This window comes from Eulemur rufifrons, chromosome 8 (assembly GCF_041146395.1).
Source record: "Eulemur rufifrons isolate Redbay chromosome 8, OSU_ERuf_1, whole genome shotgun sequence".
In the NCBI taxonomy this organism is placed as follows: domain Eukaryota; kingdom Metazoa; phylum Chordata; class Mammalia; order Primates; family Lemuridae; genus Eulemur; species Eulemur rufifrons.
This window is the reverse complement of record NC_090990.1, coordinates 109,797,813-109,803,886: the sequence shown is the minus strand read 5'-3', so window position 1 is coordinate 109,803,886 and position 6,074 is coordinate 109,797,813. Positions and strand designations below refer to the sequence as shown.

Sequence of the window (6,074 nt, the reverse complement as noted above, 5' to 3'; positions counted from 1 at the left end):
AGACAGCAGGGTGAGGGCCCGCAGAGGGCGGCCACCCCCCAGCCTCGGAGAGAGGTCTGGAAACCAACCCTGCCCACACCTCGACCTCGGACTGCCGGAATCCAGAACTGTGAGAAATAAATTTCTGCTATTTAAGCCTCTCGGTCTGTGATGTTTTGTTATTTTCCTGCGGCCCTGGGAAACTACACAGGTACCATGAGAGAATATGCGTCTCATTGCCTTGGTGAAAGCAATAAATGGAATAATGAATGTAAAAGGCCCCTAGTCTGGTATCTGGCATGGGATAACGGCTGAATAATCGTTTATCATTTGAGATGCCTACCCCTCGTGGCCGTTTGCCCACCTCTGCCGTTCCTGATAACACTACCATCCCATATATAAGTTCTTTATGCAGGAAATAGAAATTATCACAAGGAAAATGTGCAGAAAATTCCACTGCAAATTCCACATACCCATTTTCCCTTTGTCCCTCTTGTTAAAATAGAGGAAGTCTCTCCCCTCAAAGGCCAATTTATCCATATGCAAATGCTCTGATGCCCCCCAGCTTCTCGGGCTTTCACAGTTATTTCCCGTGGTACCGTCCAGCTCCTCCTGCAACTGCCGCCTGACTCTCTTCTCCCCTCTCCTATCCGGCTTCCCGAGCTATTGTACGTGTGTCCCCACTTACTCGTCTTGTTCACACTGTTTTTAGTTGTGAAAGATATTCATACATGCGAGAATGCAACCTGTTTAAAGAATAATAACAAAACTAACACCAATATACCATACCTAGGTGAAAAAAATAGCAAATTGCCGATACTGTAGAATTCTGATAGGTCCCTCCTCCCTCTGGCAGCCTCCTCCCTCTCAGACATAGATAATCACAGGTATCCCAAATTTTGTGATAATCATTCTGCTGCTTTTCTTTATAGTTTTACCACCTACCATATTTCATTGAACTTAAGCTCCCAACATTATGAGATGCATCATTTTTTCACATCTAAGATAGAGTACTGCTAATATAATTGTAAGACACCACTGGCTATAAGATGCATCCCAATTTGGGAGAGATTAAAATGTCAAAAAAAAAGTATGTCTTAGAATGAAGAAAACGTAACCTGCATTCATCCCAAACTGTGTTTTCAGTTTTGCCTGTTTCTAAGCTTTACATAAATGGAATCAGACTGTATGAAGTCTTCTGTGATTGCTTCTTATGTCCATGGTACGTTTTTGAGACTCCCATGTATACGAATGTGATAGTGGTTTGTTCCTTTTCATTGCTGCATACTATTCCACTGTAGGACTCTGCCAGACTTAATATGTTACTGTAATTGGGTATTTGGGTTGTTTCTACTTTTAGTGATTTGAACTATGTTTTTATGCACATTCTTATACATGTCTTCTGATGCACAGAAGTCTGTTATGTGTATATACATAAGAATATTAGGTTCACAGAACATATGCATGTTTAAATTTACTATGGAATGTCAAAATAGTTTCCAAAGTGATTACATCAATATAAGTTCTCTATTTTAATGTAAAAGGATTTTCAGTGACTTTCTCCATTAGAATAGAACACATTTTGCGTCTTGTTTAAGAAATCCTTCCCTTTTTTAAGGTATAGGGATGTGTTCCTATATTGTTCTGTAGAATTTTATAGTTGTGTTTTTCACCTGAGTTAGGAAGTACTCCTTAACTCCTATTCTATTTCAGTAATATTGGAAAAATCTCTTTGCTTGAAAGTTTTTATGTAACTCACCTAAAAAACTGGCTAGGTCTTGTATTTTTCCTGTCAGATGGTTTTAAACTATTAATTCATTTTCTTTAAGGGATAAAGATATTCAGGTTTTCTATTTATTCTTTAGTAGGTGTTGTTAATTTGTATTTTACTAGGAATTTCTTCATTTTGTCTCTAAGTTTCTGCATTTACTAGCATCATAATATTTTATTATCTAAATTGTGATGATCTGTACTCATCTTTTTTGATAAATCTGTTAGAGATTTATGAAAGAATAATTGCTGGTTTTGTTGATCCTGTATATACTATGTTTTTCTTTTCATTAATTTCTACTCATATCTTTGGTTTTTCCTTTCTACTTTCTGTAGGTTTATTCTTATGTTCTTTTTAATAACCTCTTCAATTAGGTGCTTAGCTTAGAAATTCTTAGCCTTTCATCTTTTCTAAGTATATAAATTTCCTGTTAATACTCTTAATCAAATTCCATAGTTTTTGGTATATTGTATTTTCATCTTCTTTCAGTTCCATTATATTTATTGTCTAATTTCTACAATTATTTTTAAACTTATTGTTTACAAACATGTTGAGTTCTCTAGTTATATTTTTATTACTGATTTCTCACTGACTTGGAATTATAATCGTAGAAAATGCTCTGAAAGACCTCAATCTCTTGACATTCATTGAGTCCAGCTTTTTAGCTTAGCAAATGCTTCATTGTTCTATGAAGAAGGCATGCAAGTTTAGATGCAATGTTTAATAAATGTCAGATCATATACTGCTCAAATTTTCTTTATTTTACAGATTTTTTATGCTGCATTTTCCAACATTGACTAAAAGAGTTGTTTTAAAATCTACCATTATTATCATGTATTTTTCAATTTCACCTTACAGTTTCATCAGATTTGTCATTAATGTACTTTGAGATTATGTTATTAGGGGCATATAGGTTTAGAATTTTTATATCTTCTCAGTTAATTAAAGCTTTTATCATTATAAAGTGACCTTTTTTAAACTCTTGTAAACATTTTCTCTAAATACTGATTTTGCCTGATATTAAAATAGTAACATCACTTTATTTTAGTTAGTAGTTGCTTAAGATATCTTTTTCCATCTTTCAACTTTCAATCTGTGTCTTTATGTTATTGATAACTATGTTTTTTGTAAATGGCTAATTAAAAAAACAAAATCCTATCTGACAGTTGAGGCCTTTTGACTCTATCTTTAGTCCATTTATATTTATTCTGATCAGTAATATTTTTGGATTCATTGCTACTCTCTTATCATTGACTTTCTATTTGACCCATTTTAGAAATCTTCCCATGCCTCCCACCCTATCTTCCTGACATTTTATAAATTAAGAGGTTTTTATTTTTCCCCCCATTCCTTTTTCCTCTCACTGGTTTGGCAAGTCCATACCCTATCTTTGTTTCTTTAATTAGTACCAAGGGTATCTACATATATAGAGACTAAATTCTATGGATTAAAGTCAAAAGTTAATCAATACCTTCATTCTCCTTTCTAATAAGGACCCGGATGGCTTTGGCTCCTTTTACTCTCTGCCCACATTACCTGCTGTTGTCCTCCAGGATTTGGGTTCCAGCCTGTTTGCCATCCCACTACACACACGCAAATAAGATAGATGTTTTACCACTATTAACTTATAAAATTTTATTTTTTTATCTTATTCACTTATTTGCCACTATCTTCACTCACTACTCTTTCCTGCATCTCAGACTTTCTATTAGGGAGCATTTTCCTTTCGCCTGGAGTATGTGCTATAGCATTTCCTACAGTGACAGTATCCCAGAGTAAATGGCTTTTATTTGTCTGAAACTGTCCTTATTAACCTTAATTCTTGAAAGATAGTTTCAACTTTAGGTTCACACAATTTTTCTCAGTATATTGAAGATTTTTTTTTCCCACTGTCTTTTGGCTTCCATTGTTGCTATTTACAAGTCAGTCATTAGACTATTTGTTGTTTCTTTGCAGGGCATCTGCCTTTTCTTTCTAGCTGCTTTTACTATCTTTTCTCTTGCTGTCTCCGTCTCTTTTTCTCTTTTTCTTGAGATTTGTTAGGTTTCCTGAAGCTGAGGAATTATTTCCAGCAATTCTGGGAAATTATCAGCACTTAACTCTGAATATGTGTCTTCCCCATTCTCCCAATATTTCATTATAGACAGAAATCCAAAGATGTATCATAAACTCTTATCATTCTACCCTCTATACCTCTTAACTTCTTTTTTTATAATTTGCTGCTTTTTGTCTTTCAGAACTACACTCTCAATAATTTCTTTAGATCTATCTCCCAGTTGACTAATTCTCTCTTCAGCTGTATCTAATCTAACGTTCTATATGTCCATTGAATTTTAAATGTCCAATGTTTCAGTTCTTATTTCTAGGAAGTCTATTTGGTTATTTCTCAAACCTGCCTGTTTGCTCTTTAAGGTCTCTTATTTCTGCTCTTGTTTTTCAGCTTCTCTTTCATTTGTTTAAACATAATTGTTTTATATTCCATGTCTGAAAATTCTAATATCTGAAATCTTTGATGGACTGTTTCTGCTGGGTTTTTTTTTTATTGATTGTCAATAGTAGTGCTTATTTCTTTGTGTGTTTTGTAAATTTTTAATACAAAGTTTTCCTTAAAACTTTATCTGTGGGAATTTGTTTGAGATCTGGCTTAAAGTTGAAGTACCTAAAAGGATTTTCTTTTAATTCTGCCAGTTACCCAAGAGCATAACAAACCAAGACCATTTAAATTAAATTTTATGTTTGTGGTTTTTCAGGCCAACAGATAGATGAATCCAGACAGAAAAAATTTGAGGCCACCTTGTAGTTACAAATCCTTGGAGAATTTTTTTCCCTCTACCCAGTGCCAAAGTCAAGGTAAGCAAATTGCCTTCTTAATGGTGAACTTATTCTTCATTCACCCTTATTCTGAGAATGTGGGCATCTGAGCCACATTTATACAAGGGAATCTTACACACCTTGGGCAGGCTATGAATGATAGATTGATACAGCTACCAGCTCCAGATCTCTAGCGTTCAGTAAACCCCTCAGGGCAAAAGCCAACTTTGCTTTTCACTCATCTACCAGGGTTCTTACTAATATTTCGTTTTTAGAGTTTGTGGATTTCTTACTTTCCTTCTGCCTGAGGGATGTATTTATAAAGGCTTTAGAATACAGATGTCCAGCCCAGCATTTTCGCTTTCAGCTGAGAGCTCTTTCGGTTTAGTGTAGCCTAATCTGCTCTACTGCTGGGTACATAGCCTGACCCATGCCAGCCAGAAACTTCACTGATACATGGTCTCTGCCCCACCTATATGCCAAATCAAACGCCACTTCTCAGTTCTTATTCTACACAACTTCTCAGAAACATCCAGCCGTTGACCTCTCCTCCCTGCATCACGCTTCTCTGGGCCCCTGTGACACCACTTTCTGCTCCTCCAGCTCCTTCTTAGTCTCCTTTATGACTCCTTCTCTGCTACCCCTAAATGTTGTCATTCCTCCCTCAAAGGCTTGGTCCTGGGCCCTCTTCTTTTCAGGCTCTACATACTCAGCCTAGCAATTTTGCCCACTCCTTTGGTTCCAAATTCCATCCATCATCCAAGGGTGCTCAACGGCAGAGTTCCCGCCCGGCCAGGTAGTTTCTGCGGAACAACTTCACCTGATGTTTCACCGGCAGTTCCAACTTCACAAGGGTCAACCTTTTCCCCAAAGGTCAGCACCCTGGATTTGCTCAGGCAGAATCACGTAATTCTTATAGAAAACTCCTCAAGCTGACGCTCTATAGGCCATTAGTAGATTTATACATAAAGGCTGCATTTCTAATCTCCCCCCAGTTGTACAAAGGGAGAGCTTTTATTAGAAAAGAGGAACACCTTCTCCACGGCCCCACATTGCCACAGAGTGAGGACAGAAAGGAAAGAAACAGATTGGTTAAATGGGGGGGGGGGGGGGGAAGGGCAAATAAAATGAAAGGAAAACTAAAAAACATTTTAAAATCAAAAATACGGTGGCAAATAGAGCCTAAAAGTAATTTTTTAAAAGTCAAATATAGCAGATAATGTCTTTGCTCTCATGAAGGTCTGCGAATGTCCTGCAGGCAGTGCTGACGATGCCAATGATTCAGCTGATGCCGGAGGGAAAAAAGGAAAAGAAAATCAAACATGAACTGTGATTTTATGGTATCTCTGTAACCTGAAAAAGGCCCGGGGACATCGCTCAGAGCCTGTGTGAGGAGGTGGAGAGAGCACGTGTGCACTGTGACGTGCCGTTCAGACCCCTCTGGATGGAATGAAGGAATGAGGACTTATCTCCCCGTGTGGCCCTCAGCTGTCAGCCCTCTTGGGGGATGGCT

The 6,074-nt window shown here is 37.1% G+C and overlaps 1 non-coding gene across 1 annotated transcript; it reads left to right on the top strand.

Moving 5' to 3' along the window:
* Window positions 1-5,772: 5,772 nt before the first annotated feature.
* Window positions 5,773-5,859, top strand: LOC138391158 (small nucleolar RNA SNORD35). The gene has a single exon (XR_011234772.1). It is a non-coding gene; the product is annotated as a small nucleolar RNA SNORD35 (small nucleolar RNA).
* Window positions 5,860-6,074: the final 215 nt, after the last annotated feature.